We start from the raw sequence: 27,846 nt of genomic DNA, 5'->3' as shown, positions 1-27,846 counted from the left end.
CCCTTAGCGGTGGAATATCGCTAAATCTCTCTCCTCTACTACTATTATCTACTAACTATAATCTGAGATGGATGGACCTTCCAGCTGTTTTTGGGTTCTCGTGATGAGTGAGTCAGTGACCTTTCTCTTTTATATATATACATTACGATGTATTATTTGGACACCTCCTCACCATCTATAGAGCATATATTTTAAATTTCAAGTCTCTTACTTCAAAGACATAGAACTTTCATACAAATTTCCAACCCTCGTTTTATCCCCTTAGGGGTCGAGTTGCGTAAAATTTGTTCTTAGCGGTTGTTTACGCTCTATAAGGAACCTACCTATCAAATGTCAAATTTGTAGCTGTTATAGTTTCGGGGATTTCGTGATGAATGAGTCAATGTACCATCCCCCATTTTAACCCCGAAAGGGAGTTGATTTCTAAAGATACATTGTTTAGAGACCTCCTCACCATCTATGGAGCATACATTTTAAATTTCAAGTCTCTTACTTCAAAATCATAGGACGTTCATACAAACTTGCAACCCCCATTTCACCCCCTTAGGGGTCGAGTTTCGTAAAATTTGTTCTTAGCGGATGTTTAAGCCCTATAAGAAACCTACCTATCAAATCTCAAATTTGTAGCTGTTATAGTTTCGGAGATTTCGTGATGAATGAGTCAATCTACCATCCCCCGTGTTAACCCCAAAAAGGAGTTGATTTCTAAAGATACATTGTTTGGACACCTCCTCACCATCTATAGAGCATACATTTTAAACTTCAAGTCGTCTACTTCAAAAACATAGGACTTTCATACAAAAATCCAACCCCCGTTTTATCCCCTTAGGGGTCGAGTTTCGTAAAATCTGTTCTTAGCGGTATCTACGCCCTATAAGAAACCAACCTGCCAAATGTAAAATTTGTAGCTGTTATAGTTTCGGAGATTTCGTGATGAGTGAGTCAACCTACCATCCTCCGTTTCAACCCCAAAAGGGAGGTTATTTTTAAAGATACATTATTTGTACACTTTCTCATCATCTATAGAGCATACATTTTAAATTTCAAGTCTCTTACTTCAAAAACATAGGACTTTCATACAAACTTCCAACCCCCGTTTTACCCCTTTAAGGGTCGAGTTTCGTAAAATCAGTTCTTAGTAGATGTCTAAGCCTTATAAGGAACCTACCTGTCAAATATCAAATTTGTAGCTCTTATAGTTTCGGAGATTTCGTGATGAATGAGTCAATCTACCATCCCCTGTTTTAACCCCAAAAGAGAATTTATTTCTAAAGATACATTATTTGGATACCTCTTTACCATCTATAGAGTATACATTTTAAATTTCAAGTAGCTTACTTCAAAAACATAGGACTTTCATACAAACTACCAACCCCCGTTTTACCCCTTAGGGGTCGAGTTTCGTAAAATTTGTTCTTAGCGGATGTTTACGCTCTATAAGGAACCTACCTATCAAACGTCAAATTTGTAGCTGTTATAGTTTCGGAGATTTCGTGATGAATGAGTCAATGTACCATCCCCCGTTTTAACCCCGAAAGGGAGTTGATTTCTAAAGATACATTGTTTAGAGACCTCCTCACCATCTATGGAGCATACATTTTAAATTTCAAGTCGTTTACTTCAAAAACATAGGACTTTCATACAAACTTCCAACCCCCGTTTTACTCCTCTAGGGGTCGAATTTCGTAAAACCCGTTCTTAGCGAATGTTTAAGCCCTATGAGGAGCCTATCTGCCAAATTTCAAGTTTTTAGGTCTTATAGTTTCGGAGATTTCATGGTGAGTGAGTAAACCTACCATCCCCCGTTTTAACCCCAAAAGGGAGTTGATTTCTAAAGATAGATTATTTGGACACCTTCTCATTATCTATAAGGCATACATTTTAAATTTCAAGTCTCTTACTTCAAAATCATGGGACTTTCATACAAACTTCCAACCCCCGTTTTATCCCCTTAGGGGTTGGATTTCGTAAAATCCGTTCTTAGCGGATGTTTACACTCTATAAGGAGCCTTCCTGCCAAATTTCAAGTTTATAGGTGTTATAGTTTCGGAGATTTCGTGATGAGTGAGTCACCCTACCATCCCCCGATTCAACCCCAAAAGGGAGTTGATTTCTAAAGATATATTATTTGAACACCTTCTCATCATCTATAGAGCATACATTTTAAATTTCAAGTCTCTTACTTCAAAATCATAGGACGTTCATACAAACTTGCAACCCCCATTTCACCCCCTTAGGGGTCGAGTTTCGTAAAATCCGTTCTTAGCGGATGCCTACGTCTTATAAGGAGCCTACCTATCAAATTTCAAGTTTGTAGGTGTTATAGTTTCGGAGATTTCGTGATGAATGACCTTTCGCGTTTATATATATTATAGATAGATAAAGTTAATATAGTTAATATATTTTAAATATTATTATATAAAATAGCTTTTATTTGTTTTCTTAAAAGTTAGATACTTTCACAAACCGGGATTAAATGCCAAGTGACGTGATTTTCGATATCGGAATCCCATTGCAGGTCGGGTTTATTAGCAGCAGTCGAGCGTATCGTGTGACATTCTGTTGCGTGTAGCAGCGACCGCATGGACCTCCGTTTATAAGCTTTTGTGAAATTTATATCCACTATGCTAAAATGCCATCACTTACGCTCAGAATTTATTGACACTGGTCTAGTCCATTTTTAAATGTAAAATGTTTTAAATATCCTCTTTCAAAAATATACTTTGCATGTTTATTTAGTTAGAAAAATCTATAAACTCTGTGAAATTTAAAATAGTTCGCTTCAGCCTGTAATATCCCACTGCTGGACATAGGCCTCTTTTCCCATGTAGGATGTAGGAGAAGGATCAGAGCTTAATCCATCACGCTACTTTGCGTATATTTGCGTTGGCGGATATATAGTAGGAATACTATGAGTAACGAAAGCTTAACGTGAGACTGAAAGCTTAACGTGCTCTCCGAGGCACGATGGGTAGACCCACAAGGACAATGGCACAAGGACCTGTACAAACACTCAGACTACGGCAAACATCTGTATTGCCAAAACAGTTCATGTATGAATAAAAAATTGACTGTATTTAAATGAGTGTTTTGAGTTTTTTTATAATAAATCTTTTAATAATTTATTGGATCGCCATAAAATGACTTACACACTTAACGAACGTCAAAAAAATTACATTTCAAGAAAAAAAAGAGCCATGGTGGCAAATCAATTAACAATTTCAAAATTGCTACGATTTAACATTAGGTATATAACAAAACTTGTTCAATTGTGATGCTAATCACTTATGCATATTTAATTGTATTTAGTTATAAATTACTCGAACATCGTTAATCACGTCTTATCAACTAAGAGCTACTCGTACACTTGAAATATGTGGCTTCAGATTGAAACGGGACCTATCCCTTAAATAAATGTTCGTTTTATGCGAGTTTTTATTTGCTTCTAACAATAAATGTTCATGCTTTAATCTTTACTACTTTGAAATTATTTTCACAGCAACTTTAAATAGTCAAAAATATTATTAAATATTCATACAGTTTAAGTTACTAAATATTTTGTTAATTATAAGTAGACTAGGTGGATATTGTAAATTGTACCTATTTATTAAGATAACAAAATGTACATTATTCGCTTCAGCCTGTAATATCCCACTATTGGGCATAGGCCTCTTTCCCCATGTAGGAGAAGGATCAGAGCTTAATCCACCACGCTGCTCCAATGCGGGTTGGCGGATATATTCCCTACTACGAGTAACGATCGCTATTAGGTGTACATGATAACAACCGGAACCGACGGCTTAACGTGCTCTCCGAGGCACGGTGGGAAGACTCACAAGGACTGCACAAACACCCAGACCACGGTAAACACCTGGATGGCCAATACAAATGTTTGTCCTGTGCGGGAATCGGACCCGCAACTGCCAGCGCAACCGGCACAATCCATGGCTGTGACCCTTGCACTAACGCGGCGTCTAAAATTATGTACATTATTATGTAAATAATTTTCCTTAACTAATCGTACCTGGGCGGAATGAGGATAGGGTCGGCAACACGCTTGCGAAGCTTCTGGTATTGCAAGCGTCTATAAGCTACGGTAATCGCTTACTATCAGATGACCTGTACACTTGTTTTTCGACCTAGTTATACCAAAAAAAAACTTAATAAATACTCTTACAAATTATCGGAATGAAAACTAAGTATAATTTTATTTACGTATATTTTTCCGTTTACTTAATAGAAACAGAACCAAGTTTATTATTGTCAAATTGCTTCATTTTAAATTTCCTATATATTTATGCATATACAAAGATTTTTGGAGTTAACTCCTTAACAATCTATTTTCATATAAGGCCCCCGGTATGAAAAATATGTGAGGAATAAAATCTACTGAACGAATGACCTCGTTATGTTACTTGTAACGCCATCTATCGGAACACAATACGGTTCCGATTGTTTGAAACGTTGAATCTTTTTCGTAGACTAGTAAGCTTTTTTGTGCCTATTTAGACAGCAGATTAAAGGAGTAAACTCCAGTCGTGTGTCGGAGCTGACACACTTTTTTGTTTATCTATTTGTTTGCTTAAATATGACTTTAAAAAGGATAAGGTTTTTAATTGATAGTATTTTTCCATTTAATGTTAGTTACTTCATAATATTTACTGTAAAACTTCTTTAGGCACGCTTGACTTGGGATGTAAGCTGGTGAAGCTGGTGAATGCGCAACGAGAGCGTTATGGAAGTGTGATCGGGCGAGTCGAACAAAGCAAGAGAGAGAGAGAGGTGCGAGCACATTTTCTTTCACTCTTTCTCTCATAGCCAGTTACGTTTCGTATATCTAAGAACCTACCTAACCTAGGTCTAAACCACACTCGTTTTTTATTTATTTTTTTATTAAAAACTGGTGCTTGTCGTACAGTCCCATTCAAATTTGATTAATGAGTATTTATTTGACGATATTTTCGACTACATTTTATTATTGTAAAACCAAATTAAAACCAAATATGCCTGTTTAACAGGGTAGATCAGTCAAAGATAACTCTTAGGAGAAATTGATTATGTATCGGGTTCGTGAGCAATTACAACGCTTTGATGGATTGGTGGATGCCGTTCCATTTCAAGGGATTTTTATTTATTACAAAGAAATTTTCAAAATGTTTTATGAGGTACTGAGACAGTGTACAGAAGGCTCAATTTATTAGTAGTACCAAATTGTGACACTAGTCAAATAACATATTTAATAGATTAAATCCTAAGTAGTTAAATTTATAATTACATTTCGGCTTTCGGAGTATAATATTAATTATATGTATATATTTAATACATAGCATATAACTAATTGTAATTTTTTTAAACATGCAATTCTGTTGGTGGTTCTAATTAAATAAATAAATAAATACAATGTCGGTGTTCTAAGCGACACGCACACCACTACACGCACCATTACGCCAGAGCGGTTATTACATACATCAAGATCTAAATGCAGCCAAGCTTCAGTGGCGTAGCGTAGTGGGGGCGGGGGGGGCGGCCCGCCCCGGGCGGCACTTTTTAGGGGGCGGCAAAATAGAACAACACTTAAATAATAAAAACAATTAGTAAATACTAGCGGCCCGGTACGTGCTTCGCTACGTATAAAGTGAAATAATAAAAAAAATTACATCAAATTCACTTATTAATACAAAAAAAAAAAAAAATTAATTGCTAGGCTGTTTTAAAACTTAATCCAAAACATTTGGATAAACAGTATTTTTTGTTTTTCTATTCTGAGAAGCAATAGTCGAAGACTATTTCGTAGTCCACAAATGCCATACACAGCGGCTGATTATATTCTTCTGTCTTTTGTATAATCTACCGAACAGTATGGATGTGGTCTACAGTGCTGTAGTCATTTCGAATCCCCGCTGCTCCGGTAGTTGGAATTCGTCGAGTCTTCTGGCGAGACGATTCGTAACAACACTCGAAAACAGCTTATAGATATGGCTCAGAAGTGAGATCGATGTGTAATTCTTTGACAGAGATTTGTCACCTCTCTTAAAGAACAGCACCAAACACACTACTGGACCACACCTCTGGCGTGGTACCTCGGTGGGTGACAGCGTGAAAGAGTCTCGCCAAGACTTTTAGGGCAGGTCGCCCTGTGGCTTTAAGTAGCTCAGTCGTAACTACGTCATCCCTATTCTGCTCAATCAGAGTAGCAATTTCTCTCGTATTTGAGCAGTGGAGGTATTGGCGTACAAGTTTTCGTATCTTCTTGGAAAGAGCCCTCTGTTCTGGCGAAGCTGCTTGAGCAATGAGCAACTCGCGCCTCCGCCACATTAGATCCAAGGCTTCGGAGAGAGTTGGACTGCTTTGTTGACTTCGTCGGCGGAAAGTGCCTACGACCTAGTGTACACACCGTCTTCACCACGTTGTCGGTCATGTCTTCCACGTTGCCAGTAGTTTCCAGCGAATCGAATCGGTTTTGAAGTTCCCATTGAAACTGCTCGGAGCCACATAGTAATTGGGGCAGCGTACGTCGGAGAGTAGATTTCACTAAGCGGGCCCGCTCTTTTCGGAGGTATATATTTAAAGTGCTCCGCAATAGCTGGTGGTTACTGCCAGTGTTAAACCAATTAACCAAGGAGACATCTCTGAATATATGCCTTTTATCCGCTATGATGAATCTATCTCGTTCCTCATCATAGTGTTGGAGCTTTGCCATGTAGGTACACCGCCTTTGGGGCTTCTTCTCAAAAAATTGAATTCATCAAGAAGAGCCCCTCTGACTCGTAGTAGTTGACGAGCATCTGCCTCCTGCGATTCCTGTGCCCCTACCCGTGTGGTCCGATCCTCGATTCGTCGCGGTCTTGTATTCCCACTTTAGCATTGAAGTCTCCCATAACAACGTTGTAGAAGGCCGAAGTAGTCCCATATGGCCCTAGTAATATCGTCATACAAGGCTTCGACTTCATTGTCAGATTGTGCTGAGGTCGGCGCATAGAGCTGTATCACATCTAGGGAGTACGCTACCCGGTTCGACACATTGCTGACTTCCACAACGTTGTTAGTGAGAGTCTTGTGGACCAGAAAATCGACGCCACCTTGGGAAAGCCCATCACCTTCACGGAAGCAGAACAAGTGCCCGGAGTCCAGGATCATCGTGTCTTCGCCCTCTCTTCAAACTTCAGACAACCCCAGTATACTTCACTTAAGTTTAAGTTTAAGACTCGATTTTACTTCCAGTTCGGTAAGGTTGTGGTCCAGCCGTAACATGCCTCCATTATACGTAACCGGTACGTAGTACCTGTAGTTTTGAGTGGCAGCCTCCCGTATCCCGGTGATCCTCAGCACCCTCCGCCCCACCGTTACCGCGGCCGCTGCTGTAGCCGGGAATAGTGGGGCTATCGAGAACTGAGGGCCTAAAATTCTACCGCGAACTCATGAGGGTTTTTGCCCATAGTCACTACGCTGGGCAGGCGGGTTAGTGACCGCAGGGCTAGCTTTGTCGCACCGAAGACGCTGCTGCTCGTCTTCGGTTGTGTATTTAAAAAGCTAGCTGTAGGATGGCTATACCGCCATCGGTCGGCTTCACTAGTTCCACAGTGGTATTGGAACTTTGCTATTTCATATTATTAACTAGCTGACCCGGCAAACGTTGTTTTGCCAATAAACTATCTACTATAATATAAGTGTGCGGGGATTTACTTATAAACGAAAGCGTTGTAGACAATGAAAGTATGCTTTATTTAGTGCACAGAAAAATTAAAATAATACGTATAACAGTCACTACTACGATCGGTACACAAATAAAACAAAAAAAAAAACAATGGCCGAAAACAGTATAGTGAGTAAGACAGGAGACCGGCTTTATTGTCATCCCCGTGATGTTTGCTGGATGAGAGGTGACAACGTAATGTAGACCTCTAGCGGGGATAACTGATCGATTGATAGTTATCGACCGGCGAAGGCAGGAGATCAAATTGAATTGAGAAAAAAATCACAAATAAAGGAAATTATTAAAAATAATAAAAAATAAAAATTGCGATGGAAAAATAGGGCTTGATCAGTCATCATCATCATCATCAAGTCATGACAAAATAAATATAAAAATCCTGCCAAAAAAAATAAGTTTAAAGTAAAGTAGAGTAAGTTTAAGTAACCTAAGTTTTAAGTAACAAATAAAATATAGGGGTTGATCGTAGAAGGTTGAAAATTTAGGGTTGTATGTATTTTTTAATGATGTATCATAAAAAAATAAAAATATAAATAATTCATCTAAAAATAAAAAAATATAAAAAAATTAGGGGTTGGACTACAGTTAACATTTAGGGGGATGAAAAATAGATGTTGTTCGATTCTCAGACCTACCCAATATGCACACAAAACTTCATGAGAATCGGTCTAGCCTTTCGGAGGAGTTTAACTACAAACACCGACACGAGAATTTTATATATTAGATTAATTTATTTATTTTACATGAAATAGTATGTCTTAATAATGATCACTAATCTAATAAAATCTAATAAGTACTATTAATTATTTTGTATTGTTATTTAATTGATTGAAATTTTGATTTGGGCAAATTGAGATAAGGATTGATGAATTTTGCATGGAATTAAATAAAGCTTTATCATCATTATTATTATTATTGGAACTTTTCTATCCCTTAGTCACCTCTTACGACACCCACGGGATGAAAGGGGGTGGCTAAATTCTATATGTCGTAGCCACTCAGCTAAGTAAGTTTTAGTATACTTTAAATTGAAATACCTAAATAAGGGGGCGGCAAAATTTTCTTCCGCCCCGGGCGGCCGACAACCACGCTACGCCACTGCCAAGCTTTATACATATGCTTCATCGTAATTCAATCTAATAATCATTTCTAATCAAAATAGTTTTATTCCTCGTATGTTGGCTACAAAACTTTAAAGAAAGATGGAAGCAAGTGAAGAAAGTCAGAAGTGAAACTTCTTTGGCAAACTAATTTTTAAGTCTCGTTTATATTATACAAACAAATCTAAAGCTTTAGATTTCCGTTCCAGCGCCATCTAGTTAGCTTGCAATGTAATACTATCGATATTAATGTAACAACCTTTGTAGTTTCTATAGTACACGCTAGGTGGCTCTGTTGTTCGACATATGCTTTGCACATCTTCGTGACGCTATATTATTATTATTGCGTTTCATCCGTAAAAAAATTACCCTCTTGCACCTTAGAAGTTTCAATTCAACAATACGTTAAATAAAAAAATATAAATATGTTCATAAAATATGTTTTCCGGTGTATTTAAAACTAGAGCATGCAACAAATAACACGAAAATATGTAATTAAATTTTATTGGAATTTTTTAGTAATAACACATCGCTCAATTAAGAAAATTGTCCCTGTACATGCAGTTTTAGGTTCAGAGCTCGGGGTAAGCTAATTAATAGTATTGTTTTAATGTGGATAAACTTGTTTTTATTTATAAAATAATTTTGATTTATAGGGTAGGAGATAAATATACAATGTGTAATCTTTATCAATGTCTAAGACTTAAATTATCGAAAGTTTACCATAATATATATATATATATATATATATATATATATATATATATATATATATATATATATATATATATATATATATATATATACATACACATAACCAGCGCCCATACAATCCAACTAAATTGACAATAATGTGATGTGAAAGGTCCTCGTACGTGACAAGGTGTTAATATCAGTTCTATTCCACAACCAACAGAAATCCCTTGTAATTAACTGATCTAATCATGCGTATAAGATGACAAATATCTCTACTTAACAATGAATACAGTTTCTAACTCAAATCTTGTAAGTCTCATGTTCGGTCGTAACACGAGTTTAGAATGTCAGCCAAACGTGACCCATGGGAGTCACGAGTTCATAGTTAACGTGACGCGTCGATGTCACGTCGAAAATGTACGGCTCAATGATCCCAGCAGTGCCTATATATGGGACAGCAATAATTTCTTAGTGTGAATAACCTAAGCTTTTCATAGTCAATTCGACTAATTACGCTCCTAATGTTATAATCATGTACCTCAAATAACGATAGATATTCTAAATATCAGCAGTGTATCACTTCATTAATTTATCTTTTAGGATCATCTTCGGAATCTTACTATTACTATTAATTATATAAATATAAAATAAATATCTACAACATACACACACGGTCATCTGTTCCTAAAGTAAGCAACTTAATGTTTGTGTTATAGGCCGACAGCCGTCTGGTATAGCTACATTTTTTTTTTCGATAAACACACATTAAATATATAAATATATATTAGACCCTGACTCGGACTAGAAATCGAACCCACGACCCCCGGAGCAGAAAGCACTACAACTGCGCCAATGGGCTAGTCAAATTTGAAAATTTCACTATTGTTCGGATAGTATTATAGATGTGTTGTAAAATAGAGAAGATCCAAAAACGATTGGTCGGTGCTAAAACCGAAATTTTGAAAAATAGGATTTAATAGTACCTGACGACGCATTGGCGCAGCGTCACAGTATTGACTGTTGCACTGGTGGTCGCGGGCCATATAGATGTTTGTGGTCTGGGCGTTTGTGCTTGTGTATTGTGTGTTTCCGGACCCCCGACACAGGAGAAAATCCTACTGGGGACCGTTGAGTGTGAAGCGTCTATTTATTTATTATTTAAAATAGTACAAACTCCTAAAATATTCTATGGTATTGACGCAGAATCTCTGTCTGACTCTCTTGGTTGTATCCTTTACGTACTAAAATGACTTCATCTTTTGTAAATAAATTAAAACACCCTTCTACGGTATTCAATCTCTTAGCTCATTTAACAAACCAATCCACAAAGTGATCGTGAGATTTTCACTTGAATACTTAAAGAAAAACCGCTTGCTTAGTGAATTTATACTGCGTTTTCTTTTCAGATTATATGTTAAGTGAGCTAAAAGGGCGATCGCGATTAAAAAAAATTCTAATAAAAATATTTGTTCAAAATGAGTTTTTCGAGAGACTAATATCTAACATATCTTATTATTTTTTTTTATGTCACTAGGTCGGCAAACAAGCGTACGGCTCACCTGATGGTAAGCGATTACCGTAGCTTATAGACGCCTGCAACACCAGAAGCATCGCAAGCGCGTTGCCGACCCAATCCCCAATCCCCCCAGGAGCTCTGGTCACCTTTCTCACCAACAGGAACACAATACTGCTTGAAAACAGTATTATTTAGCTGTGATCTTCTGTAAGGTCGGGGTACTACCCCAGTCGGGCTGCTCCATATTTTGAGCAGGAATTTCCTGCTGTGCTCTACCTCAGTTAAAAGTTATTACTAGTTTCTTATGAAACTTTCTAAATTTTTGTTACCGTTATGTGTATATTGAAAGTGTGTGTTAGATGCATGTAATTGAGCTGGTCATGGTTAATTTTTATTTCAAATAAAAATATAAAAAAAAAAGTTTCGACACTTGAAATATAATACGGATTCGATTGTTATTGATATACCGATTAGCCTGTTAGCGTAGTTTGTAGTGATTCGAGGGTTATAAGATATTTATTTATTGTTTATTTATTATTTATATTCTACTGCAAAAATTAAATAAAATATGTTTAATAGCCATTTAAATAATTTTATTTGCTGGCAATCGAAAAAAAAAACCGATTTCAATTACATCGAAAAGAGAATAATAATCCTCTTTCGATTTTTATGTTTGTGACAGATAATTTGTCTGTTATGAACCGGTTAAAAGCGGATAACATACGTTGACTACCTGCGTTTTCATAGATTCTGTCAGACGCAGCGTAATATCTCGCACAGAATCCGTGATACGAGTAATAATTGAACTATACGCTACATACCAATGGCAAAATTCTTGATACCAACATTAGGACCAATCTACGCTTGAAATAAACTAAGCCAGCCCGTTAGCGTCCCATTTCTAGGTGAAGGCTTTTGCCCACATATAAGGAAGCTTAGAGCTCAATCCACCGCGCTCCACCACTGATGTTTAACGATTTGTTTCCTTAGTATAAGTGGGGATTGATATCATGAATTGAGTTAAATCAGCCTGTTATCGCCCCACGCCTGGGCAAAAGTTTTTAAAGACCCAATACTCGTATTTGAGAAGGGTTGTAGCTCAGTCTACCGCAGCAGTTGACGGATTTTTGCCTACTACCTATGAGTAATTATAGTTACCGTGTAACTAACTACAATAATAATTGTGTTTGCTCGCAAACGAAAAAAAAAACCGACTTCAATTACATCGACGAGTAATACAACGTAGATCGACGCAAAAATAGTCAAGTAACTACGCGTTATCAAAGATTACTCAAAAGTAGTTATCAGATCTCAATAAAATTTATATGTGACCACATGACAAACATTAGCTATCGATTAAATTAAAAATTATCAAAATCGTTACACCCAGTAAAAAGTTATTGCGAATTTTCAAGAAGTTTCCTCGATTTCTCTGGGATCCCATCATCAGAGCCTGGTTTCCTTATCATGGTACTAAACAAGGGATATCTTCTTTCCCACAAAAAAAGAATTATCAAAATTGGTACACCCAGTAAAAAGTTATTGCGGATTTTCAAGAGTTTCCCTTGATTTCTCTGGGATCCTATCATCAGATCCTGGTTTTCTTATCATGGTACTAAATTTGGGATATCTACTTTCCAAAAAAAAAGAATTATCAAAATCGGTACATCCAGTAGAAAGTTATGCGGTATAATACAACGTAGGTCGACGAAAAAAGCGTCAAGTAAAAACGCATTATTAGATATAACTCGAAAAGTAGTTGTTAGATCTCAAATAAATTTAAATGGGACCAATTGGCAAACACCACCTTTCGATTAAAATAAAATTTGTCGAAATCGGTCCACACGATCAAAAGTTCTGATGTAACATACATAAAAAAAAAAAATACAGCTGAATTGAGAACCTCCTCCTTTTTTTGGAAGTCGGTTAACAATGGAGACGTTCGTTTATAATTTTTTTTATTCTTCTACACCTATTTTCCAATATATGTTCACACAGACTACGAATGTGTGAAAATAACGTAAATAAGTGAAGTAAAATACGAAACGAAATGAAACATATTTATTTGTAGTGGAAGTATTTCATATTAATCATTCTATTTAAATCAGACATCAAAGAAAACTTCTTGACTATTTAGCATCACAATTCAAATAAGCATTGATGGTCTGAAGTGCCAACTTAATAAAAACCGCCTGCAAGTGAGCAATAAAATGCTAGATGTTTAAAAAAAGGCGCGGGAAATTAAGAGTCCTTGGATGTTGTACAAAAAAAAAAGAAATATTCGATTTTCAAAAGACGTAAACTGAATGTAATTTAATTTTTAGATCAAAGTAAAACATTAAAACTCACCTTTTTATAATAAACGTATACCCGAGACCTATTTCTGTAATATAATCTGGAAAGGTAATTTGATAGCTTTCCTTAGTGCCTGGGGCCTGGAGTAGGAAAGGTCGATTAAATAAAATATGAGCTTCGTAATTATAACATTATTATCTTAGAAATATTTTTTGTAGAGAACGCACGCTTCAGTCTGTAATATCCCACTGCTGGGCATAGGCTTCTTTCCCTGTGTAGGAGAAGGATCAGAGCTTAATCCACCACCCTGCTCCGATGCGGGCTAAACAAATGTGTGTTTGTATTTCAAATTTGAACAAAATATATTTTTGTAATATGTAAATTTGATCATGCTTAATGTAAATGTTGATGTTGTAAACGCTTTATGTACATGTTTGTAAGGCCGTATTACGCATGTAAATAATTGGTTGCGAAATTATTCAAAACTTATCAAATACGATTCACTATGATTTGCGTCTTCTTAGCAACCTATGTTTGTGGATTAACTATACATATACATAAGGACATTGCTTTTTCTTCGAATCCGTTATTACTTTAAATTATTATTTTAAAATGTAATAAATAATTACTAATAAATTATTATTGAAGAACTACCGGATAGCGACAATTTTCTTTCGATCTGTTTCAAATTTGTTTAATATTTAGTAACTAGTGAATAATATTGTTACCTTTTTGTTTGGCCATTATTTGTTGTGGAAGTAGAGAAAACGTAGTAGAAATGAACAGAAATATAAAATTTTATTTTTTGTAGTTACAACAAGAAAAAACTATTAAAACATTGGTAGCGACATTTACAGATACAATCAACGTTTTAATCTCAGACCGGAGTGCAGCGGACTCGGTGAAACAATAACCTACAGTAAATGGAAAAACTTTTATAAAAAGAAGTTTGCAATTGAAACCGTCCCAGAAAAGTTTAAAGTAAAGTACATTTAATCTATATATTAATTGCGCGGACGGATTATTTTTTTTTTAAATTATGCATGAAAATATATTCAAAAAAATATTAAATCAAGAAAAAAAAAAAACATTACACACATTCATTGTTCACATTGTATTTAACACACACACGCATATCATACACTTGTGTTGATTGTCAAAGTTTGTTGTCAAATTGAAAAAATATAAAAAAGGTTCTTCATTGTCACAATTTTTTGGTTCTCTTTAATTTAAATTTTTAATTATGGTCGAATTTAAACCTCTGGGTGATCACTAGTTTATGTAATTATATTATAATAAAAAATATGATATAAAATATATTATGTGTTTTCTTGTTCTGCTAAATATTTGTTTTCATTAATATTACATAAAAAATTAAAAATTAGGAAGTAATTTTATAAATAATTAAATATTTAAATAATAAATGATATCGTCGTATATTGCTTAATGAAATATATTAATTTACTATAGTGGTGTGTGATACTTATCGAGTATAATAACTACTACAATTTATAAAGCAATCTCATTAATTTTTAGCCATTTTTGAATAGAGAAGGGAATCATCAGACGAATTTGAAGATGATTTTCAGAATCTTCAATATCTAGTTATCAAGGCGGTTCATTCTGTTCGTCAAAAAAATAAATAAATAAAATAAACAGAAAACTTTATGAAATGAATTTTTTTTTATAACAAGCATGTTATGGTATGTTCCGATTGCTACACAAATGAAAATATACCTGATTATTATATATTTTCGTATAGTTTTCTTCTTATTTTTTTTTATTCAGTAAATTAAATTTCTGAGTTATTTTTTAGTTAACACAAGGAAAACGTTTATTTTAATTATTATAGTTAGTGAACCTATATTACATTTTTGAATATTATATCAAAAATTACTGTGTGGCTACGGTACTAAAGAATTTAGCCACCCCCTCTCTTCCCGTGGGTGTCGTAAGAGGCGACTAAGGGATAACACAGTTCCACTACCACATTGGAACTTAAAAAGCCGACCGGTGGCGGGATAACCATCCAACTGCTAGCTTTGAAATACACAGGCCGAAGACGGGCAGCAGCGTCTTCGGTGCGACAAAGCCAGCACTGCGGTCACCAACCCGCCTGCCCAGCATGGTGACTATGGGCAAAACACATGAGTTCACGCTATTTTTGGCGTAAACTTATGGAGGCCTACCGAAAATAAAAATCATCATATCAAAAATTTCGCTTTAGCGGGTACATCATACCATAGCTTAATTGGCTAGAGCGCCGACACGGTCAGTCGGAGACGCGGGTTCGAACCCCGCTAGAGCGGTCAATTTTTGATATGATATTCAAAAATGTTTAGAATTACTAATGTGTGGGTAACACAAAAATAAAATCGTACATACTATATTACATTGTTTTTAAGTAATCACTTATAGTTCTAATTTTTTAAATTCTATTATACCCTGATGTTAAAATAAATTTTAACTGAGTTAATTTTCACTGAGGTAGGGCAAAATATCCTACTCAACATATGGAGCAGACCGACTGGGGTAGTACCTCGACCTTACAGAAGATCACAGCTAAATAATCTACTTTCAACCAGTGTTGCATTTCTGTGGTGAATAAGGTGACCAGAGCTCCTGGGGGATTGGAGATAGGGTCGGTAACACGCTTGCGATGCTTCTGGTCTTGCAGACGTCTATAAGCTACGGTAATCGCTTACCGTCAGGTGAACCGTACGCTTTTTTGCCGACCGAGTTGTACAAAAATTAAAGTATAACATTAAAATGAAATCTCGGTCTAAGAGACCGCGCGTGAGTGTAATGCTTTTCCGCGCGAGTATACGAAGGCTAAATATACATTTGTGCATATGGGTTTCATTGAAGACCCATTTATGTAAACTGCAATAGTACTTATTTAATATACGCTGCTTCGTGAGTTGTATCTTTGGTTATTGTACAGGATACTTCAGAGAATTCAAGGTATATATAATTTTATTCGTACGGTTCACTGACTTATTCAATAAAGGTACTCTCTAGTGAGTAAAAGTACACGAAGTTTTATAAACTTTGTGTAAACATAAAGCTGTTAGCGACAACACCTGCGTGAGTGTTTTACCAAAAGTTAATTAAGCAGTAAGTTACGAAAATTACGTGTTTTACGATTATTGGTACCTTCATTATTCTCTCGAGGTTGGTTTTTTAATACTCTTTGTTCTTTCGAGGGGTTCAAACTGCGTTTAATTTAATTAAATTTTGTTAAAAAAAGCAGTAGTAGTGTATCAACGACCCCAGTAGATTTACTTTCAGAAATACATACGCGTGGGTAGTCTGTAAGAGATCACTATCTAGTGATAAGACCGCCCGTTGCATGCGACGTATTTTTCCCCCTTAGCTTTATTCTTACGTAATTGTTATATGTTACTGTGTGCAATCAAGTTATTTATTATTATTATTACAGATAATATTTAAACATAAATACTCACACTACGAAAAAAATCTGTATGACCTATACAACTGTGTGATATATCAAAATAATAACAAACAGTAAAAGTATATTGTTAGTATATTCGGATAGGAATTGTAGAAAAAAGAAGTATATGCCCAAAATAGGTTTTGTCAAGTGTCAAAGTTTTGAAAGTTTCGGGACTCGAGACCTCTCGAGACATAGAGTATACAATAAATTTTCACGATCTTCAGGATTTCTATTTTATGAAAATATGGTTGCTGAAAAATATCGAAAACGTCGGGCTAGATGCCCGACTAAAACTGACTGAAAAACTTAATAAACCGCGATAAAATCCGAAAAAGTTGTTTCATTACACGTTTCAAACATGCTAATGAAAGGCGTTCTATGAAATTCGTTTAGCAACTTATAAATTCTACGTATTGTTACAAATAGTTTCATATGTAATCAAACAGTTATTTAGTTTCAACGCTGTACCCGAGTTTCGAATTTTGATTTTAGAATTATTGATATCACTTTCACACATAGTTTAAAGTATATTCGCTCAGCATAAAAAACAAATATATGTAATGATTAAGTTTATTTTTATTTATTTTTACACTTTTGTAATAGATAATGCTAATTAATTCTGATGTGTGCACCTTTGTAGGTGACACAGCATTCACACGTCAAAGCTAGTCAGATAATTTTTTTAATAATTAATAATTTTGAACAATTGATTAAAATTTTGATTAATATTGAAACAATTGATTAATATTTTTTTAAGAATTAATAATTATGAACAATTGATTAGAATTTAAATATTTTGAACAATTGATTAAATGTAAATGAAAATGAACAAAGAAATGCAAGACAATTCAAACAGTAAACCAAACAGTAAAAAAAATAAATTAATGTAAAACATTTAACTTTATAGGAAATATAGATTTAAAATTAATGGCTACTTCCTATTCGAGAGGTAAACTTAGCATGGTGTAACGAAGTACAAGGTAAAAACTATAAAATTAGTAAATATATAAATATCTTATAACATACAAACGCGGTCGTCTGTTCCTACGGTAAGAAACTTAATGCTTGTGTTAAAGGTAACAGACGACTGTTATAGCTATTATTTTTTGGTAACTATACATAGAAATAATACATATATAATTAAATACAAATGTTACACTCACACTCAGGCGGAAAACGAACCCGCTACCCAACAATGCAACGTAACAGAATGCAGGGCCACTACAAACTGCGCCAACAGGTTGGTCATTTATTTGTGACAAGCGCGACAAAGTTACTCAATGCTCAGTGATACGAATTATTTTATCTGTGTAAGTAATACAAGTAAATAGATAGATAGAATATACTTTACATCTCTCATGTTCGGTAAGTAGGTTCTTATTACCTCCAAATGGGGCTTGTAGGTGACTAATTAGCGCTCTAGGGTAATAATGTAGCTAGAAAAGCCCTAGGGCGGTAAGTAATTAAAAAAAAACACTTCTTTCTTTCAAAAAGTTCGCGTACATCTAACCATCATACTGGCAATAGACATCATGCATTCAGCCCAATGACCAAAGAGGTCGCTTTGCTATTCAGCCTTGTCTTCGTGTGAGTATAATAGTCATAAATTTTAAATATCGAACGGCGAAGCTCAATTTCGATCTTTAAAAAAAAATTTAAAAGTTCTTTACTTGATTCTTTTTAATGAAAAAAAAGGCGGGAAAAGAAAACTTTTACTTTAAATATAATGTCGGTTTTTTTCTACTTACCTCACAAGCAGCCCTTGGCTACTAATCTACTATTATTGCACAACCGCTCAGAAGAGATTAAAATAAAACAGTTATTTACAGTACTCACAAATCAGAACAACATCGTAATAACATTTTCGACAAAAATATTCGATATACGATGGCGCATGATACGACTTCTAAACGTGTCTGATTATGAAAATACGATTATAGTAATATCGTGAGGATGATACGAGACGTATTCGGAGATGTACGAGCATGTGTCATGGATTTATTGCGTTACGAAGACGCGACACGGAGTTGCTTGTGTTAATGTTTTATTTATTTTTCGTTTTCGTGTACCTATATATTTCTATATTTCTTTATTTATTTACTTAAATAGGACACCAGCAATCCGCCAAACCGCATTGGAGCAGCGTGGTGGATTAAGCTCTGATCCTTCTACATGGGGAAAGAGGCCTATGCCCAGAAGTGGGATATTACAGGCTAAAGCGTAGTACACCAGCAGTACACTCATGATAACATTTTTGTAATAGGAAATGCAAATTAATTCTGATGTGTGCACCTTTGTGGGTGACACAGCGTTCACATGTCAAAGCAAGTAAGATAAAAATTATGTAAGGAATAAAGAATAAATAATAGTAATAACAGTAATTAACAATTATTACAAGTAACTAAATATAAATGAAAAAAGAAATAGAAGACAATTCAAATAATATAATAAATAATCATAAAAATAATAATAAAAAACAATAATGAATTCGGAATATTACTAGGACTAATTGAGCTTGAGATAAAATATTAATTTATGTTTCAATGTTATAATGTTTTAATATTTTAGTTGTATAACAGTTAAATGTGTTATATATAATGTTATAATAAATAGAATACATCTGGCTGCTTGGTAAAAATTATGTCAAATTAAAGCAATTACTTGCAGGTCGGTAAACCGATGATAGGTTACTGTCATACGAGACACTTTTGAAGTAAAACTTTTTTACGCGCGGTTGACTTGGGCTGAAGCTGGTGAATACGTGACGCGAAAAGTGAGATTGGGAGACGCGAACGGAAGTTGCGAGGGAGATATAAGTTAGATAGAATTAAAGAAGAGTGATTTTAGTCGATAGTTAAACCGAAAATAAAATCATCATATCAAAAATTTCGATCTAACGGGTACATCGTTCCATAGCTTAATTGGCTAGAGCGCTGACACGGTTAGTCGGAGACGCGGGTTCGAACCCCGCTGGAGCGGTCAATTTTTGATATGATATTAAAAATGTTTAGAATTCCTAATGTGTCATCATCATCATCATCAAGTCCTATGTCCCCTGGATGGGGCAGAGGGCGTCCACAGTGCGCTGCCATCTCGCTCGTTCTTGGGCTATCAGCTTCATCTCGGGCCAGGAAAGCTCGACATTCTTCATCTCCGCGGTGACGGAGTGACGCCACGTTTGCTTGGAGCGGCCACGTTTCCTTTTTCCTTGAGGATTCGATTATAAGGCTTGTCTCGGTATGTGAGAGGAATCCCTTCGGAGGGTGTGACCGATCCATACACATTTACGCAGCTTTATCTGGTGCCGATTGGGGTCTCTTTACAAAGTTTTCCTAATGTGTGGGTAACACAAAAAAATCGTACATATTTAGTCGTGTGGTCTAAAGCACACTCGTTTTTTCTCTATGTTCTCTCTCCATCGGTCATCAGATAACCATTTATTCGATCACGTACTTAGCTGCCTTAAATATACTTTTTCTTTTCTATAGATACGTGTTTCACACTTAATGCCTTTCTAGTTATTTAGTTTTAACCAATAATTTTTCATGTGTAGATACAGAGCTAACAAACGCTAGTAAAAACCCGTGACACTGACTTAATTTGACATCTTTTGTAACATGAGACATGTTTATATATTGCTAGGCTTCAAAAGACAGAAGAGACATGGGTTTCCGCTCTACAGCCTACAAAGAAATGAATTCTCTTGATTAATGGCCGATGAAGACTTGAGTCGTTATACCTACCTACGTATGACAGTTCTTTATGGGAATATAAAAAATATCACTGAATTTTTTTATTATTATATAAAACATTTAGTAATATTTGTTAATTTAAACTAATGCTTATATTAACATATTTAGGTTTATAAACAAATAAAAGAAAATTCTAAATTCAAAAAATTGATAAAACAATTTCTAAATTCATTTCAAAGACAGAATAAACGAATATTTAATTTTCAATTGCATTGCGTATGTAAAACATTGTATGAAGTTTTTTAAATCAAATTTGAAGTCTAAAAAACGAATGCTTTTATTAATCGGACAACATAAATAAGATGTATTATCGTTGATACAGGGGATTTTTTTTCTATTTTGATTTTGTGACTTTTTACAGCTAAGCTGAAAATGTCTTTTTATTTATTTATTTATTAAATTTGCTAGCAGTTGTTACATTTATGATACGTAACAATTTTAACTTTAATAAACCATATTAATAAAAATTCGACATGCAAAGTTGTTTTGTTAGTGTAACAATATAAAATAATTCGATCAAACAGTAGCAAATACTCGCTTCAGCCAGTTATATCCTACTACTGAGCATAGGCTTCTTTCCCCCTGTAGGAGAAGTATCAAAGCTTAATCTACCACGATGTACGCTGTTCCAATGCGGGTTGACGGATATATTCCCTACTATGAGTAACTATCGGTATCAGGTGTACATGTTAACAACCGACCGCTTAGTGTGCTCTCCGAGGTACGGTGGGGAGTACAAGGACTAACAACCAGATCAGAAATAAATATTTTTATAAACACAAATATTCACTCCGAGCGGGAATTGAACCTGCGACCGTCGGTTTTTAGGCACCACCGACACGGCACACGCACTATTACACCAGAGCGGTCAATAGCAAATACTCAGAACAAAATAAAGCATAAAATTGAAAGATAATAAATAAAAAAATAAATTTTGTAATTCCAAACAGTAACATATTAATAATAAAATAATATCAAGACTAATGTGCAGAAATTTAATTAAGATAGTATTTGACCAAGTTAAATCTGTAAAATTGATTATACAAACTAAACTAAACTAAAGCGAGACAAGATACATCGATTTGATTTAATCAGTAAAACCAAACATTGATCAAATCAAACAATATTAAATTTACTTAAAACCGAAGTCAAACCGAATTAAATCAATAAAAATAAGACCAAGTCAAGTTGTCATGAATCAAAATAATAAATTAATCAAAATTCAGTCTCAACTTAGCAAACAAAATAATTACAAAAAAGATACAATAGATTAAGAAACATCAAATTAAAATCTGATTTAAACATCAAAACAAACAAAAACAAATTTAATCAAAATTAAGTCAAATAAAGTCAGATTGAATTAAATCAACTTGCCATAAATTACAAAACTTACTTACTTACTAACTTACTTACAATACTTAGTAAAATAATTACGAATAAATAATACCGTCTTAAATAGCATCTAATTTGCATCTAATCAACTTAAAAATTGAAAATAGAACAAAACAGAACTTCTTAAGTCAAAGTATGACAAAAATAAATTATACTTAGTCAAATCATGTTATAATCAATCAAATAAACTCAAACTAAAATTAATTGAGACTTCAAGCCACTTTCAGTCCATACCAATCAGGACCACGTTTCACAAAGTGAATTACAAAATATATAATATTACATACACAATAAAATTAGGCACTTAAAATTTTTATATATATTATATTAATAAGCGAAGGTCTGCCGCGTTACCTGCAGTCGCGTATCTATTAGCGCCCTCAGTGACCCATTTCATGTACCATCGCACATCGTTTGAAAGTATCACGAATATAATTGGATGCTTAGTACCGTAAAATTAATATTGTATACAAAGGATGAATTGGTTTTAATATAGATATGTTATATATAAAGTGGAGGTCGGTCATTATACGTGTATCACTAAAAATTAATGAATTCGTGGAATCGTCTGTCGTTTTTTTTTTAATAAAACATTTTTACGCACGCTTTACTTGGGGAGTAAGCTGATGAATACGTGACGAGAGCGTTACGAAAAGTGTGATCGGGCGAGACGAACTGCAATTAAGAGGGAGATATAAGTTAGTAAAGATAGAAAGAGAGAGAGTTACGTTTCGTAAATTTTACTTCAGTCGTGTAATCTAAAGCACACTCGTTTTGTTTTAGACACCATTTATCCTAGATATAGTAAGAAATAACTACTAGAATATTATTATAATTTTAGGAACTATTTATAATAGCACAAAATAAAATATTATATAAATTTGACAAAATAGTTAATAATAATAGTTAATAGAAAATAATTTTATTTTTATTTGGATTTTATTTTAGCGCTTTATAAAGTGCATCTTTTAATTTTAATTAATTTAATCTTCGGAATCTATATATATAAAAATGAATGTTTGTCTATAAGTCCTTTATCGGCTCGTAAACTATGCATTTGATCATGTCATGATCTTCAGCTAAGTGTTGTGCATGAGCCCACAAAGGTTTCTGAGTTGGTAAGACCAATAATTGTGGTTGCAGGCAAACGAAGAAAAACCGACTTCAATTATGTCGACAAGTAATACAACGTAGTTAGACGAAAAAATTGTCAAGTAAATACGAATTATCAAAGATTACTCCAAAAGTTGTAATTAAATCTCGATGACATTTAAATGTGACCACATGGTAAACGTCGGCTTTTGATTAAATTTAAAATCATTAAAATCGGTAAACCCCGTAAAAAGTTATGCGAATTTTCGAGGGTTTCTCTTGATTTCTCTAGGATCATCAGATCATGGTTTTCTTATTATGGTACCAAACTAGGGATATCTCCTTTCCAACAAATTTTTTTTTATCAAAATCGGTTCATAAACTACGGAATTATCCCCAAACATACATATATATATATATTTCGAATTGAGTAACCTCCTCCTTTTTTGAAGTCGGTTAAAAAAAAGTGTAGCAACGCGCGCAGGGTACAGCTAGTATTTTATAAATACGTTTATTAATTCTGTTATTAAGAGCTGACCACTAGCAGAAATCGATTGCGTCAAGCCTATGCTAAAATTTACTACGATATACTAATATCTGATTATTATTCTAAGTCACTGAACTTCACGTATTTATTAGTAATTTCCTTTACCATAGCATGTACGTCGGATTGTTTAAACTTGTACCGTAATACAGATAAAGTTGTTCCTAGATTTGTTTAAGTTAGATCTAGTTGTTTAAATACCAATTCAGTCTTAAACAGACCGCTTAGTCAACTAGTTAATGCTGGTTTTAAGGTAAAAAGGTAACTTTGCGCAGAGGCATTATCGTAACCAATGATGTTAATCCGAGGGGCGATCATTGTTAGTTGGTTTTAAGGTAATGGGTGCTATTATTGAAACTAATTATATAATCATAGTTTGAAAGTTTCTGTAAGCGAAATTAATTAAATGTGTCGTGTAAATATTGATTTAAAATTGACGCCCTTACATGTATAGAGGCGGGCTATGTATATAGGCGTTTTCAAATTACAATTCACAACCTTTTCGGAGTTTTCTTTTTTTTAAATGAGATAACTCGCCTTATTGCCTCCACTGGTGACAAGAGGGCTGGTGCATTTTTGTCCAGAGAATCGGCGTAGCGATTCAACGGGGAAACGCTGCCAGCATTCTTGGCACAATTCCACGCGGACATGATTTATACCAAAACTATCTGTAAATATTTAGTTCTTAAGTTTTGAATTGTAAGTATTCTTAAGTTTTGTATTGTATAATGTTTAATAGAAAATAATATGATTCATTTCGGAGTTTATCGCGGTTTATTAGGTTTTTTACATGCCCGACGTTTCGGATACTTTACAGCAACCATGGTTAAAAAAAAAATTGTGTCATTGTAATGAGTGAAATTCGCGTAAACATTAGAAATCAATATTATCTGAATTTTATATTTGTTTGAATACAATGTTTGTTTTTACTAATGACCTCAATTTTTGAAGTGATATTTCTTTTAGCGCGTTAGAGGAAAATGATGAGAATAAATTTTTACGATGCGCGAGAATACTGCCACAAAAAAAAACCGACATCCTGAAGTTAGCTACTCAACGAAGAAGTTATCAAAGTGAAGTTAGCTATCCAATGAAGTGTAACTTCTTACGTGTGTACATAAGTACACACACACTTTTTATTTTTTATTTATGGTAATAGGTATCGCGTTATATTATCTTACAATAGTGAAATTAGTAATACGCTGTCAAATGCGGATAAATGTAAAAAAATATATATTCTTCTTAGACTTCTGAGACTTCTCTAAATTTAATTTAAATATTTTCAATGTACAGAATTTGAACTGTTATAGTTTTATTGTATGTATACATATTTAGTGAATTTATACACTGCAATTTTTAATATCTTCTTTCGTTCAAATTATTCAAAAAAAAAAAAAAAAAAAAAAAAAAAACATGATTTTTGCTTTTAGTTTGTATAGAACTAGCCTTAGGTAAGCTTTTAATATATACACTGATCTCGCTCACCGCTTTTATTTCATTTACTTGATATAATAAATAAATTATGGTATCAGGAAGTTTCAAATAAAATCGTAATCGTAATAAATGAAACTGCCCTAAAATAATTTCAGATTAATATAATAAGGTAAAAGAGAAAATATGAAAATAAAATATTTACAGAGAGAAGTTTCGAGATTCTAATAGCTGGATGAACTCGTAATTCGATTTTTATAGTAATTAAGGTAAATTAAACCAAAAAAAAACTTTTGTTTACAAAATTATGATTTAATTTTTAACCGAATTTAAAAAGGAGGTTGCTCAATTCGCCCGTATATATATTTTATGTATGTATTATGTATGTTTGTCATGTGTATATTGAATATACACATAGGGTCGTATTTTACACGAGGACTCGGGACGTTAATAGAACCTACAACCCTGTAGTCGACAATAGAATCATAGCCAGCTGTGCCTACGGATCCGTTGAATTCAACTCCTATATTATATTTTTGAATTGTTTTATTAAATCCATTTACAGGTTTGTAAAAAAAGTTTGTCTTTTTTGTTTAATAGCGCTACCTAGTATTAGTTGTGTGTACTAATGAAAAATTTTAATTTTAGAAAAAAGATTGTACGATAATCATTTACATTTTTAATTTTCTTCCTAAGTACTGCAACCGCTTAAAACATATTCTTTGTATTTTTTAAAAAGTTTCAGAAAAGTGAAGCCTTTTGTGGCCTTATTGTCACAGCGACAACAATTAGTGCGAAGAAACAAAGGCTGACGAGAAAACTTTTACACTTTTTTTGTTCTTGAAACTCTTATTTGTTTCAGATTAAATACATAATTTTAATACTATACAAGATGTTCGGCTCCTAAACGTGTTCCTTCAAATAGAGGGTTCTGTAGACAGTCAAAATATATTTACTTATTTATATGTTTTTTTTTTCTTTTTTAATAATTATGTAAGTCTATCATTTCGTAGTTTTTGTCTGTTTATATTTGATTTTTCCTCCTTAATTTGTGCACACCTTAACACCTACTGTATCGTGTCCTGTACCCAAAGGTTATCTTGAAGAAATCGCTATTTGGCGATAAGATCGCCTTTGTACATCTTCTATTGTATCTTTCTTTATATGTGACTGTATTTCGGTGTACATTAAGAATAAATGAAATATATTAAATATTTTATTTGAAACCAATAGGTAGATATAGGTATATTTTTCCAATCTTGAAACCTTATCTAATTTTAGCATTATATTATGAATACTTTATTAGAATAATATATTACATAGGTACAGTCTTTCACCCTCACTTGGTCAAGCTTTTCCGGCTTTGTGCAAAGTAAACATGTCAGAAGTGAAACTTCTTTGCCAAACTAATGCAATAAAAAGTAATTAAAAAAAAAAAACGAATTGAAAAAAAAAAACAAAAAGCCAACGTTATGTGGTGTTCCCAGGCGGTCACCCATCCAAGTACTGACCGCACCCGGCATTGCTTAGCTTCGGTGATCGGACGAGAACCGGTGTATTTAACGCGCTATGGACGTTTAAAATTCGTGACACCGTGATGCGTTTGATCCGTAAAATTATACCCCTCATGCGCTTAAAGAAGTTTTACTTAAAAAAAAGATACAAAAATTAAAGGATTATCAACTATTTTTGTAAAAAATAGTGTACGAAAATAAATCTCGTTTTATCAACATTATCACGATCACATAACATAATGTTAACGACATCCATAAATCAGACGAAGTTAACGATTTAAAATGAAATTACGGTTCCATTAAATAAACATCCCGCTCAACGTTACCGATAATAATAAAGTTAAGGTAATCAATGCGACGATATCCAATAAACGGTAATGCCGATCGCCGCTATGTAACTTCGCTACCCGCTCGCTTTGATTCCAAGAATAAGTTTAAGAGTTTTGTATGACAAGAACCCGGTTCCTATATTAAATAAATAATTAAATACCTTACAATTAACGTTCCCCAGTAAGATTTATTCTTATATCGGTGGTAAACACAATACAGAAGCACAAACTTCCAGACCATGACAAACTTTTTATGGTCTTTACAAATGTTTGCAAAGAGCGAGGATGAGATTCAAGAGTCCAGCCATGAGCCAGTGCTGTGACCGTCTAACTATCTACCATACTGGGACGCATACTATTACGATAAGATGGATATTTTACTTACCTTAAGCCCCCAAGCTCCTACTTACCTTTCTCGCTTCAGCCTGTAATATCCCACTACTGGGCATAGGCCTCTTTTCGATAAAATTTTTTTTAATCAAAATCGTGCGTGTCATTTGGTCCCAAATAAATGTATTTGAGATCTAACAACTACTTTTCGAGTTATATCTAATAATGCGTTTTTAGTTGACTATTTTTTCGTTGACCTACGTTGTATATTATACCGCATAACTTTTTACTGGGTGTACCGATTTGATGATCTTTAATTTAATCGAAAGCTGATGTTTATCATGTGGTCATGGGTGTAATTGAAGACGGTTTTTTTTCGTTTGCGAACAAACACAATTATGTTTAAAATAAATAATCAAAAGTATTCATAGTGGCCGTGAAAGTTTGAAAGTTTATTCTATACAGTGTGATAGTTATGTACTGCAATGTTGCGTTAAAAAGGAAAATAATACATAGACCACAAACATTACAGTCTGTAGAGTGAATCCTTTAGCTATAAACAAAAGGATCGTAGGGCGTCGTAACATTTACGAGTCTCGCGTTATTACGTCAGATCGAGTGCCTTTGTCTCAGCTTCAGAAACAATTATATTATATATGTTATATTTATTATATAATTGTGTTACGT

At 34.0% G+C, this 27,846-nt stretch overlaps 1 long non-coding RNA gene, 1 other non-coding gene and 1 pseudogene across 2 annotated transcripts in view; 1 reads left to right on the top strand and 2 right to left on the bottom strand.

The window, feature by feature from the left end:
* The window catches only part of LOC123657910, a 162,690-nt gene that overhangs the window by 9,842 nt on the left and 125,002 nt on the right, over positions 1-27,846 (bottom strand). The window lies entirely within an intron of this gene.
* LOC123658124 lies at positions 23,819-23,949 on the top strand. Its single transcript, XR_006743837.1, has one exon. It is a non-coding gene; the product is annotated as a U4 spliceosomal RNA (small nuclear RNA).
* LOC123658126 lies at positions 26,449-26,567 on the bottom strand (annotated as a pseudogene).

Source organism: Melitaea cinxia, chromosome 11, assembly GCF_905220565.1.
Source record: "Melitaea cinxia chromosome 11, ilMelCinx1.1, whole genome shotgun sequence".
Taxonomy (NCBI): Eukaryota; Metazoa; Arthropoda; class Insecta; order Lepidoptera; family Nymphalidae; genus Melitaea; species Melitaea cinxia.
The sequence above is the reverse complement of the archived record's forward strand: the minus strand, read 5'-3'. Positions and strand labels throughout refer to the sequence as shown.